At 46.7% G+C, this 12752-nt stretch overlaps 1 protein-coding gene and 1 pseudogene across 2 annotated transcripts in view; one reads left to right on the top strand and one right to left on the bottom strand.

Moving 5' to 3' along the window:
* The window catches only part of CUL1 (cullin 1), a 78203-nt gene that overhangs the window by 51111 nt on the left and 14340 nt on the right, over positions 1 to 12752 (bottom strand). The window lies entirely within an intron of this gene.
* LOC136327606 (U6atac minor spliceosomal RNA) lies at positions 1638 to 1742 on the top strand (annotated as a pseudogene).

The raw sequence follows: 12752 nt of genomic DNA, 5'->3' as shown, positions 1-12752 counted from the left end.
CCAGAGAAAGGGCGAGCCGTGGCCCTGAGCGAGGACCATAAGGTCTCACCGAGCACGTGCTGCACATTCTCCTGATGCATTATTCCCTTGGCATTACCAAACAGAACAGACAGGAATACACATTCTTAAGACCTTTTCCCCATGCACTACCTTCTAAGCAGAGCACAAACACACTATGCAACTCAGACTCATTCAAAAATCAAGACATCCCCTCTCCATTTCCAGCTATGAGGAAGAAGTCAGCAGAGGAAGCATCATAAAAAACTCACAGAATCCTATTACAGCAACTCCGCGAACTCGGGTTCCACAACACTGTCGCACAAACATAAGGCAAGGGAAGAAGCTTCAGAAGAAGTGGCCAACCGTAAATTCTTAAGACTTTAATGACCATATAACCATATTTCTATTTCAGGGGAGGCACCCATAAATTTTAAAGTAGTAAGAGGACTGCACTCTCTCCTCGATTTCACTTCAAATACTCAGAACACCCAGCTCTTGCTTCTGCCTGTGAATGTGGTCCTGATGTTTGCCTCCATTTCTATAGATTAAGACCCAACACCTTGAGCAAACGCCTTTGCAGCGGCGACGCTGAGGCGCACGAACACCTTTCATGTCAGACTGCTAACAGGGACGCAGGAGACCAGGGTTTCCAGAACACACGATCTGCAGCTGCTTTAGTTAGGCTGACTGCTTTAGAAAAATGTAAAAAAACCCCAAAATATTAAAATGTTACAATATCCTCCAAAAATAAAGCCTTTATTAGAGTTAATAAAAAATAGTTAAAATTCACTGTTAAAAAACCAACACAAAACTAAGTTTAACATCTCTAGTTTATTAACATTTTAAATGTGGTTAAAATACAAATGATCTTGGAAATTACTCAATAAAGCCATTACCTGGGCCCTGGCCGGCTGGCTCAGTGGTAGAGCGTCAGCCTGGCGTGCAGAAGTCCCGGGTTCGATTCCCGGCCAGGGCACACAGGAGAAGCGCCCATCTGCTTCTCCACCCCTCCCCCTCTCCTTCCTCTCTGTCTCTCTCTTCCCCTCCCGCAGCCAAGGCTCCATTGGAGCAAAGATGGCCTGGGCGCTGGGGATGGCTCCTTAGCCTCTGCCCCAGGAGCTAGAGTGGCTCTGGTCGCACCAGAGCGATGCCCAGAGGGGCAGAGCATTGCCCCCTGGTGGGCAGAGTGTCGCCCCCTGGTGGGTGTGCCGGGTGGATCCCGGTCGGGCGCATGCGGGAGTCTGACTGTCTCTCCCCGTTTCCAGCTTCAGAAAAATACAAAAAAAAAAAAAAAAAAAAGCCATTACCTGTACATGTTTTCTAAGACGTGGCTACAATGCGCGCACTACCAGCAAAACAACGGTTTAGACCGACTACGTAGGTACACCAGGTAATATGCAGACGTGTGCATGTGCTGCATTTTTTTTTTTACAGGGACAGAGAGAGAGAGTCAACAAAACATCCAAACCTGGAACAGCTCGCAAGGCCACCAAGAGAATTCACAAATAAATCGTAGGAGAGTCACACATGCTGCAGCACACGACTGCAGAAAGAGTCCTGACTGAAAGAAGTGATAGAGGAATCATATAGTATGACAACAAGATTTTTATATACAAGATTTAAACAAACAAACAAACAATTTCTATGAGGGGAGAGAAGGCTGGCAATCCCCTAGACAAGATGGAAAGACGCTGGAATGACCCATAATACAGATCTGGTTTAGGTGCTGGCCACCGTGGTTTTACTGTGCTTATGTTTAAAAAATCAAAAACTGCCTGACCTGTGATAGTGCAGTGGATAAAGCAGCCATCTGAAATGCTGAGGTTGCCGGTTTGAAGCCCTGGGCTCGTCCAGTCAAAGCACATAGAACAAGCAGTGAGGGAACAATTAAAGCAAAGCCACTATGGCTGACCAGGCAGTGGCGCAGTGGGTAGATCATCGGACTGAGATGCAGAGGACCCAGGTTCGAGACCCCAAGGTCGCCAGCTTGAGCGCGGGCTCATCTGGTTTGAGCAAAAGCCCACCAACTGCCCTGGCTGGTTGGCTCAGCGGTAGAGCGTCGGCCTGGCGTGCAGGAGTCCCAGGTTCGATTCCCGGCAGGGCACACAGGAGAAGCACCCATCTGCTTCTCCACCCCTCCCCCTCTCCTTCCTCTCTCTCTCTTCCCCTCCCGCAGCCAAGGCTCTATTGGAGCAAAGATGGCCCGGGCACTGAGGATGGCTCTGTGGCCTCTGCCTCAGGTGCTAGAATGGCTCTGGATGCAACAGAGCGCCACCCCAGAGGGGCAGAGCATCGCCCCCTGGTGGGCATGCCGGGTGGATCCCGGTCGGGCGCATGCGGTAGTCTGTCTGACTACCTCCCAGTTTCCAGCTCCGGAAAAATGAAGAAAAAAAAAAAAAAAAAAGCCCACCAACTTGAGCCCACGGTCACTGGCTCCAGCAAGGGGTTACTCGGTCTACTGAAGGCCCACGGTCAAGGCACAAATGAAAAAGCAATCAATGAATAACTAAGGTGTTGCAACGCGCAATGAAAAACTAATGATTGATGCTTCTCATCTCTCTCCGTTCCTGTCTGTCTGTCCCTCTTATCCCTCTCTCTGACTCATTCTCTGTCTCTGTAAAAAATAAAAAATAAAAATAAAGCCACTATGAGTTGATACTTCTTGCTCTACCTCCTCCCCATAAAATCAATAAATCTTAAAAATAAAAAATCAAAAGCAAAAACATCATACTTATTAGCTATATACTATTGTGGGTGAAATCCTCTGATGGCTGGGATCTCTCCCCTGGTCACTAACAAAGGGCTCTTTCCTGGTCTGTCACCAGTCTCCACTACCCCCTCCACACTGCTGCCCAGTTAACATCTAGAACACAGACAGTTGTTCATTCTATGATATGAATGGATTCCGTGACCACCTTCCCACCACACCCATGCCCGCCCCGCCTGGACAGTGCCCACCAAGGGGAACTGCCTGCTCCATGCCAGCTGACTGACTCCATAAGGGAAGGACCTAGAACTCACTGTGGGCACAATGCTGGACTCTGTGCCCACAGGAGATCCGATGCTTTCCCTAAACCCTTCCAGTGACCAACGCTCTGTGTGGCACTGTCTGCCTCTCACAAACAAGGGAGCTCAGGCTCGGGGATGTTAAATAATTTGCCCAAAGATACTCTGCTAACAGTGGCGGGGATTCAGGCCCAAATATTTGGATTCCAAACCTGTGGTCTTCCTGTCACCTCTCCAAGCTGTTTCTACTGAAGGTGAAGGTGTGCCACTTCACTGGAGCGTGCCCCAGGTCTCCCTCTTCAGTGTGCAATGACAGCAGGGCTTTCAGAGGGATCGCGCAAAAGACAAGCAAGAGCTTTGGCTGTGACTTTGTGACGACAAGTCCAAATGACTATACGCTGACCAGTCAAGGGGGAGCCTGCAAATTCATGAACTGGACATTTACTTGTACTTACATCCCCAGAACTATTTAAAGCAGGGGTCTCAAACTCGCGGCCCGCGGGCCACATGCGACCTGCCGAACAATTTTGTGCGGCCTGCAGACTAATCCACGAAGTTCAAAATATTTTGGATAAAATTAAGTAAGCCCGTGGATTAGTCTGCGGGCCGCACAAAATTGTTCGGCGGGCCGCATGCAGCCCGTGGGCCACGAGTTTGAGACCCCTGATTTAAAGCTATTTCATTTGAATTTTGTATTTGAATGTTGGTTTTTTTTTTTGTTTTTTTTTGTGACAGGGACAGAGAGAAGGACAGATAGGGACAGGCATATAGGAAGGGAGAGATGAGAAGCATCAGTTCTTCGTTGTGGCCCTTTTGTTGTTCATTGATTGCTTTCTCATATGTGCCTTGACTGGGGGGGGGGGGGCTACAGCAGATCGAGTGACCCCTTGCTTAAGCCAGCAACCTTGGGTCCAAGCCAGCGACCTTGGGGTCATGTCGATGATCCTGTGCTCAAGCTCGTGAGCCCGCACTCAAGCCAGATGAGCTCACACTCAAGCTGGCAACCTCAGGGTTTCAAACTTGGGTCCTCTGCATCCCAGTCCGATGCTCTATCCCAGCGGTTCTCAACCTGTGGGTCGCGACCCCAGCGGGGGTCGAATGACCAAAACACAGGGGTCGTCTAAAGCCATTGGAAATACATATTTTATTTAAAAATGTATTGTATAATAAATATGTATTGCCCTGGCCGGTTGGCTCAGTGGTAGAACGTCAGCCTGGCGTTCAAAAGTCCTGGGTTCGATTCCCGGCCAGGGCACACAGGAGAGGTGCCCATCTGCTTCTCCTCCCCTCCCCCCTCTCCTTCCTCTCTGTCTCTCTCTTCCCCTCCCGCAGCCAAGGCTCCATTGGAGCAAAGATGGCCCGGGCGCTGGGGATGGCTCCTTGGCCTCTGCCCTAGGTGCTAGAGTGGCTCTGGTCGCAACAGAGCCATGCCCCGGAGGGGCAGAGCATCGCCCCCTGGTGGGCAGAGCGTCGCCCCTGGTGGGCGTGCTGGGTGGATCCCGGTTGGGCGCATGTGGGAGTCTGTCTGTCTCTCCCCATTTCCAGCTTCAGAAAAAAATAAATAAATAAAAATAAAATCAATCAATAAATAAATATGTATTTTCCGATAGCTTTAGGCGACCCCTGTGTTTTGGTCATTCGACCCCTACCGGGGTTGCGACCCACAGGTTGAAAACCACTGCTCTATCCACTGCGCTACCACCTGGTCAGGCTGAATGTTGGTTATTTTTAAATTTCACAATTTTAATCAAGAAGAAATCTAAAAAAAAAAAAGAAGAAATCTAAATTTAAAGATCCTGTAAATGCAGACCATTTATTTGTGCAGTCAGTAATTGGGGTTCTACTGTACATCTATCAGGAACAGCATTAACTAACTTAGATAGTAAGCAAGCCTACATGACTTCATTACGGAAATTCAAGGCCTCCAAAATTTATACTTACTTATAAGATTTTTTTTTTTTTTTTGCATTTTTATGAAGCTGGAAACAGGGAGAGACAGTCAGACAGACTCCCGCATGCGCCCGACCGGGATCCACCTGGCACGCCCACCATGGGGCGATGCTCTGCCACCAGGGGGTGATGCTCTGCCCATCCTGGGCGTCGCCATGTTGCGACCAGAGCCACTCTAGCGCCTGAGGCAGAGGCCAAGGAGCCATCCCCAGCGCCCGGGCCATCTTTACTCCAATGGAGCCTTGGCTGCGGGAGGGGAAGAGAGAGACAGAGAGGAAGGCGAGGCGGAGGGGTGGAGAAGCAGATGGGCGCTTCTCCTGTGTGCCCTGGCCGGGAATCGAACCCGGGTCCTCCGCACGCTAGGCCAACGCTCTACCGCTAAGCCAACCGGCCAGGGCTTACTTATAAGATTTAAATACATCATTCCATATCTATATAAAAGAGAATAATTATAATTAAGTTTAAACAATTACAGATGACAAGTATAAAAAAATTCCAATTACCATCTTAAATTTCAATTAATAACCAGGAGGTTATTATAGTTGAAACACCAGTTCAACCTGGACACATAGCAACGGAAAAAGAGACACCAGATGCTTTAGACCACTCCCAGCAGGAACTACGACAAGCCGGCCAGGCATATAGGGGCACAATGTAAGGTACAAGTTAAGTATGACAAGGGCTGTCTCTCAAACCTGTACTTTCAAACCTCTAAGAATTTATCACTGGGTTGCAGAATTTCACAGACAGTATAGTAAAAGTTCAACACAACTTCCTGACTACTACCGGGACTGCTCAGCAAACACAGGCAGTAATCAGGCTGCATGTGAGGACCTTACAGATGCAATCACCTCTTGAGCCAGCAATCCCATTTCTAGGAGTCTTTCCCAAAATAAACTGGCCCATAACCACGAGGAGTAAACTCAAGCCACGTCATCGCAAAGACTGGAAATCAACCCAAAATCCATCAAGAGGGGACACAGGAGGACTACGTTATGTGTATTCACACAATGAAGCGTTGTGTGGTCACACAAAGGAACAGGGTGACCTCCACTTACTGATAATAACAATACAGTGATTAGTGGACACATTCATTGGAAAAAGCAAGGTTCCTTTTGTGTGTGGGGGGCATGGGGTAAACCCTAAAACACATTTTTTTCTTCTCAAAAAGAACAAAATGGGAAGATACACCAAAATGAAAAATAGTTACCTGTGGAGGAGGGAAGACATGGGGGGAGGAGCTGGGTTCGGGGTACATGTCAGTGGGGGGCCCATGGAGACAGTTCAGGGGATTGTGGATGTAGAGGGGGAAGAACTTCCGTCTGATTTTGCTCAGCTCCCACAGAAACAACAATTCCTCCAGTCACGAATGGAGGCAACAGAGCACAGGAGTTTCAGCAGCCCCGGCTTGGCCGCCACGGAACCCCAGGACTCTGACTCCATGACCACGTCATTTATGCTCAGCAAGACGGTCAAAGGACAGTCAGTACAAAACCCACTCCAGATCTTAAGTAGACAAATATGTTAAATGGGATAACATGCAATTCCCGGAGGTGAACATGCTTACTGTACTTTATTTGACATCTTTTATGGTTCAAAAACAAAACAACAACAAAAAGTTACACTGTAAAAGCTATAAAAACATCTGGTGCATGTGGGAGTCCACCTATCTCCCCTCCTATCACCTAAAGAAAAAGCTATAAAAACATCTGTGAGTCACTAATAAATAGGATCTTAACCAATTAATAGTGTCCTCTACTTTAGGTAACACCCGGCAACACTATGTAAATAAATATGAACTCACAAGCACAATTTCACTGGTGATTCTGGGTTAAATGATCATCTTCCAGACATTCCTAAATCTGTCCGTGTGAACTCTACATCACTAAATTGAACACTCTTTATAAAATTCTCCCGCTGGCAAAATCCCACGGGTAAAGGGAGTTAAAGAGAAACAACCCCAAAGAGAAAAGTGATGGTATTGCCCTGGCCAGCTGGCTCAGTGGTAGAGCATCAGCCCAGCATGTGGATGTCCTGGGTTCAATTCCTGGTCAGGGCACACAGGAGAAGCAACCTTCTGCTTCTCCACTCCTCCCCCTCTCACTTCTCTCTTTCTCTCTCTCTCTCTTTCTCTCTTCCCCTCCTACAGCCATGGCTCAACTGGAGTGAGTTGGCCCCAGGCACTGAGGATGGCTTCAAGGCTTCTGCCTCAGGTGCTAAGAAGAGCTTGGTTGCTAAGCAATGGAGTAATGCCCCAGAAGGCCAGAGTATCACCCCCTAGTGGGTTTGCTGGGTGGACTTCAGTTGGGGCACATGCAGGAGTTTGTCTCTGCCTCCCCACCCCTCACTAGGTAAAAAAAAAAAGTGATTAAGAGAATTTCTCTTTAATAAGTTACATGAAGAAGCCTAAATCTAGAGGGAAGAGATGAAGAGCTTAATTTTAGCTATATTAAATGTGAAGTGATTAAAAAAAAAAAAAAACACCAAAAGGCAAATGTCCAAGCGGGTAGTTTAGAACTATAGCTCAAAGGAAAATCACACCTGAAAAATTAAATTTAGCAATGTGCAAAAAGGTAAAAACTGTCGGTATCAATGCAAATAAAATCCTCAAAGTAAAAGGGAAGAATTTAAGAAATGAGGGCTGAAGCTTTTATTTAAAAGACACGGGAAAGTGAGTCCCCAGCCCCCACGCCCAGAAGAGGGGATGGGGAGAGACGGAGAGACAGAGGGCACACCGGTGGGAGCACCAGGAGGTCGGAACTCAGAAGCAGTTTAATGAAACTTCTAGCCCTCGACAGTGTCCAAGGCCTGTGATAAATCAGAGGAGGTCTGTGATGAAAGGAGCCGCTACAGCAAGCGCCCAGAGGCATAGCCCTCAAGAATGTAGTTTCCCAGAGTGGACACCAGGCTGCAGCCCCGTGAAAATGAGAAGATGCAAATTCGTCACTGATGAAACTAGGAGAAGTTCACCTGTCCTGGTATCTGTGTCACTTGGAAAAAATTAGCCCAGCTAGGATAATGTGGTGACTTAGTGTCCCCACTTCCCATGATACAATGAAAATTATGAGACTTGAATTTTCCTTTTAAACTCTATAGCTAGTAGGTACACAAGCATACCTACTATAAACTTATAACTGAAGCCTGACAACTATCGTGCTTCAACTTCCAAAGCAAACCTTATTGAAGAACACACAACCAATCATTATTCACAGCAGAGTCTCATAATAAAACTGTGTGTGTCTCCCAGTTGAACGGTGTCATCCTGAATTCACAGTCTGATACAAAGGTGACCGTCTTCTGCCTGTGTTCCTGCTTCCCACTGTCCTCTAATGGGGCTCTCAGTAAGACGACCCTTAACTCAAGTCACCCCCAGACGGGAGCTAGAAAATCCTATGCCCATGACCCCAGAAGAGACTGCAACCAGTGAGCCCTGCGGTCGGATTCGCTCCTCTTGGCTCCTCTTTTGATGCTGGTTCTAATTCTGTTAGCTCACTCTAAATGAAAAACCTAAACACCAACCTCTCAAAGTTTCTGGAAAGACTTCAGTAAGACATCGTATATAAAAACGCCTGGCTCTGTGCCTGGTAAACCATAGGAATGCCCCAAATGACAGATCTCCTTCTTCCTCTAAATACAATAGTAATAATAGGGTAGTATTAGATGATCCTAAAAGACCCCTCTAATTCATCTAGTTTAAATTAGAAATGACCGCCTGGCCTGTGGTGGGGCAGTGGGTCTGGAACGTTGAGGTCGCCGGTTCGAAGCCCTGGGCTTGCCCGGTCAAGGCACACAGGACAAGCAGTCAATGAACAACTAAAGTGAAGCAACTATGAGTTGATACTTCTTGTCCCCAACTCTTTCTCCTCTTTGTGTAAAATAAATAAATAAATCATAAAAATAAAATAAAAACCTGTGCTCATTGGCATTCACTCCACAGGCCCCACCCCTCCAATCAGTAAGTTAAAGTAAGGGCAATTTTAGTATGTCAAACATAATTCATATAATATTTGCAAAACCTTCCTTAAAAATAAAAGTGGAGCAAAACTATACAACTCCTAGAAGACAACACAGGAGACAGCCGAGCTGACCAATGATGGTGAGGACATTTCGATATGCCGCCCATCAATGGCACGGTTCGTGACAGAAACCACTGAGAAGCTGGACTTCATTAAAATAAACAACTTCTGTTCTGGGAAGACAATGTGAAGAGAAGGGGAAGACAAGTCACGGAGTAGGAGAAAATATTTGCAAAAGACATATCCGATAAAGGACCAAGCCAAAAAATATGTAAAGAACTCTGGATTCTATTGAAAAAAATTGGCTAAAGACCTTATCAAAGATATGCAAATAGCAAATGAACCTATAAAAAAGACACTTCGCATCCTACCTCACCAGGGAAATGCAAACTGAAACGTGATACCACTGCACCTATCAGAAGGGCCCGAATATGGACACTGACACCCCCGGACGCTGGGAGGGCCTGAATCAACAGGAACTCCCCCATATTCCCAGTAGGAACACAACATGGTGTGGCCACTCAGGAAGACAGTTGGGCAGTTTCTTACAAAACTAAACCTGCTCTTGTCACACAACCCAGCAATCATTTAGAAAAGATTTCAATTTTAATTTTGGTTAAACATTTTTTGAAAAAAAAAATTATTAGTCACACAATCCAGCATATAGAATTATTCAAATAAGCCATAAATACTGTAAAACTTACGGCTTTATAAAAAGTAAGAAACAGGGCCAAGACCCACCATTCTGGGGACAGGACAAGAGCAAGTGTATTTAGAGCTTCATGGGTTAGTTAGTTCTCCCCAGGCACCTCCCACTTCCTAAAATCCACAGAGCTTTGAAATGAGCGCGCCCTCAAACTTACACTGAATAAATTAATGCAGCTGCCTTCCACTGGTGATCAATCTTTGCCCTTCTAATGATATAACACAGAAACATGCCAATCCAACTTACTCCCCCATACACACAGTTTTATCACTGAGAAATTTCAGATGTCATTAAGTACAAAATTTTCTTTTTTTTTTTGTATTTTTCGGAAGCTGGAAACGGGGAGAGACAGACAGACTCCCGCATGCGCCCGACCGGGATCCACCCAGCACGCCCACCAGGGGGCGACGCTCTGCCCACCAGGGGGCGACGCTCTGCCCCTCCGGGGCATCTCCCTGTTGCGACCAGAGCCACTCTAGCGCCTGGGGCAGAGAGGCCAAGGAGCCATCCCCAGCGCCCGGGCCATCTTTGCTCCAATGGAGCCTTGGCTGCGGGAGGGGAAGAGAGAGACACAGAGGAAGGAGAGGGGGAGGGGTGGAGAAGCAGATGGGCGCTTCTCCTGTGTGCCCTGGCCGGGAATCGAACCTGGGACTCCTGTACGCCAGGCCGACGCTCTACCACTGAGCCAACTGGCCAGGGCCAAGTACAAAATTTTCTATGAACATCTTAGTATTAAGAAACTATTTACATTAGATTTGATACTTAATTAATTAATGGGAAAGTCATTTAGTCCTAAGACCCACATACAAGCAAGCATTCAAAGCCTTAAATGTTCAATTAATAACTGAATTTTAATTCGGTTAGCATATAAATTCTTTCTGCTTTAATTATTATGTGACTTCCAAGTAGGGCAACATAAACATCACTGGTATAAACTGCTTTCGAAAACTTGTAGATGACCATGGGCACTTAATATTTAACAAATCAGTGGTTTTTAACCTTTTTACATTTGGGTGAAAACAGAATTATTTCGGGGACCACTAAGGCTCATTTCACCCTGTGTGTGAGTTCAACCAAGATCATCAGGTCTATAATCTCCATACAACATTAGGGTGGTTAACTCTTCCGTGGATCGATGAAATTTCTGGTGAACTGGCCCGTGGACAGGTGGTTGAAAACCACTGCATGGTTTATCCACATAAACTACTTTTCACTGCTAAGGACCAAATCTCAGGGCTCAGTTTGAGCATGACACTTTTATGAACACATTTAATCAACAATCTAGTTTGGTGCTTGCATTAATTTCATTTCCAAGCATTTTTATTCACATTAAAACCAGGAAGGGTGGCATTAAGATTTGATCCTCATTATCTAACGTTATGTATGCTTTTTTAAATTGAGGATGGCAATCCATTCATGTGTGGGCCATGACTGTGAATTAGTAAATAGCAAAGGAACTTTCCACAGTGAAACAGAAAGAAGAGAGCTATGGAACATGAGGTAGGTGTCCTTCAGTGTGTCTCTGACTTCAATTATGTCTGCGTGTGCACAGGGATCATCCTATAAAAAGGCATTTTTATTTATTTATTTATTTATTTATTTACGTATTTATTGTATTTTTCCGAAGCTGGAAACGGGGAGACAGTCAGATAGACTCCCGCATGCGCCCGACCGACTGGGATCCACTCAGCATGCCCACCAGGGGGCGATGCTCTGCCCATCTTGGGGCGTCGCTCTGCCGCAATCAGAGCCATTCTAGCGCCTGAGGCAGAGGCCACAGAGCCATCCTCACCGCCTGGGCAAACTTTGCTCCAGTGGAGCCTTGGCTGCAGGAAGGGAAGAGAGAGACAGAGAGGAAGGAGAGGGTGAGGGGTGGAGAAGCAGATGGGCGCTTCTCCTGTGTGCCCTGGCCGGGAATCGAACCCGGGACTCCTGCACGCCAGGCCGACACTCTACCACTGAGCCAACCGGCCAGGGCCTAAAAGGCATTTTTTACTGCACAAACAATTCAAGAAGCATGGAGCCACATGAGAGACATGACCATGTCAAATGCATGGGGACTTCAAAGCTCTGGCCCTGCAACTCACAGCTCCCTCCCCTTCTGCCCTATTATTATCTGTAATGGGGACAATAATAGTGCCGATGTAATGAGGCTGTTGTGAGGAATAGGTGAATGAGGTGAAGAACTTGTTTAGAAGGGTACCTAAGCAAGCCCTTGCTACTGTTCACATCAACACTTCTACAATGCTTTTCAGATGTCCTTGAAATTTCTAGCATGGTACTTAACAATAAAAACACTTCAGGGAAAAATGTCAAAAACAAGAATGCTTATTTTTTAAGTCAAAATGAACTAAATTAATGTTGCCTGAAAATTTCACAATGCCCTTGATGACTGAGGACACCAGGGCCCATCCTTCCCTCAATTCCCACCACAGCACCCCTCCGACCAGAACGAGAGGAGCTTTGTACTCTCATGGGTCTGGGGATTCAGCTGGGAGCACCTGCTGGAAGTTCAAATTTTCTCTGAAATCTCATTCTTAAAATTCATCCGAGTCTTTCATTCTACCACAAGACACGTTTAACAGAATGTTTAAAATGCCAGCTTGTAAGCCCTGGGCTTGCCTGGTCGAGGCACATATGGGAGTTGATGCTTCCAGCTCCTCCTCCCTTCTCTCTCTGTCTCTCTCTCCTCTCTAAAATGAATAAATAAAATAAATAAATAAAATGTCAGCTTGTAGATGGTTCCTACACTCCCTCAGTTCATGGGGAACAGCTGCCCTGCTGAACCCTGTCTGGGAAACGCGACCACAGAGGGACCTGTCCTCCGTTTTGCAGTCAATCACAATTTTAGCAATTGTGAGGGTCCCCGACTAGCGAATGCACAAACACAGAGAGCAAGTGGTTTTTCCCTTCTGAGGTGACAGGATGCTGGGGACACATTAAACATCCTAAGACAGGGGTCCCCAAACTATGGCCTGCGAGCCGCATGCGGCCCCGAGGACATTTATCCGGCCCTCGCCGCACTTCCAGAAGGGGCACCTCTTTCATTGGTGGTCAGTGACAGCAGCATAGTT

The sequence above is a fragment of the Saccopteryx bilineata genome, chromosome 2 (assembly GCF_036850765.1).
Source record: "Saccopteryx bilineata isolate mSacBil1 chromosome 2, mSacBil1_pri_phased_curated, whole genome shotgun sequence".
In the NCBI taxonomy this organism is placed as follows: Eukaryota; Metazoa; Chordata; class Mammalia; order Chiroptera; family Emballonuridae; genus Saccopteryx; species Saccopteryx bilineata.
The sequence above is the reverse complement of the archived record's forward strand: the minus strand, read 5'-3'. Positions and strand labels throughout refer to the sequence as shown.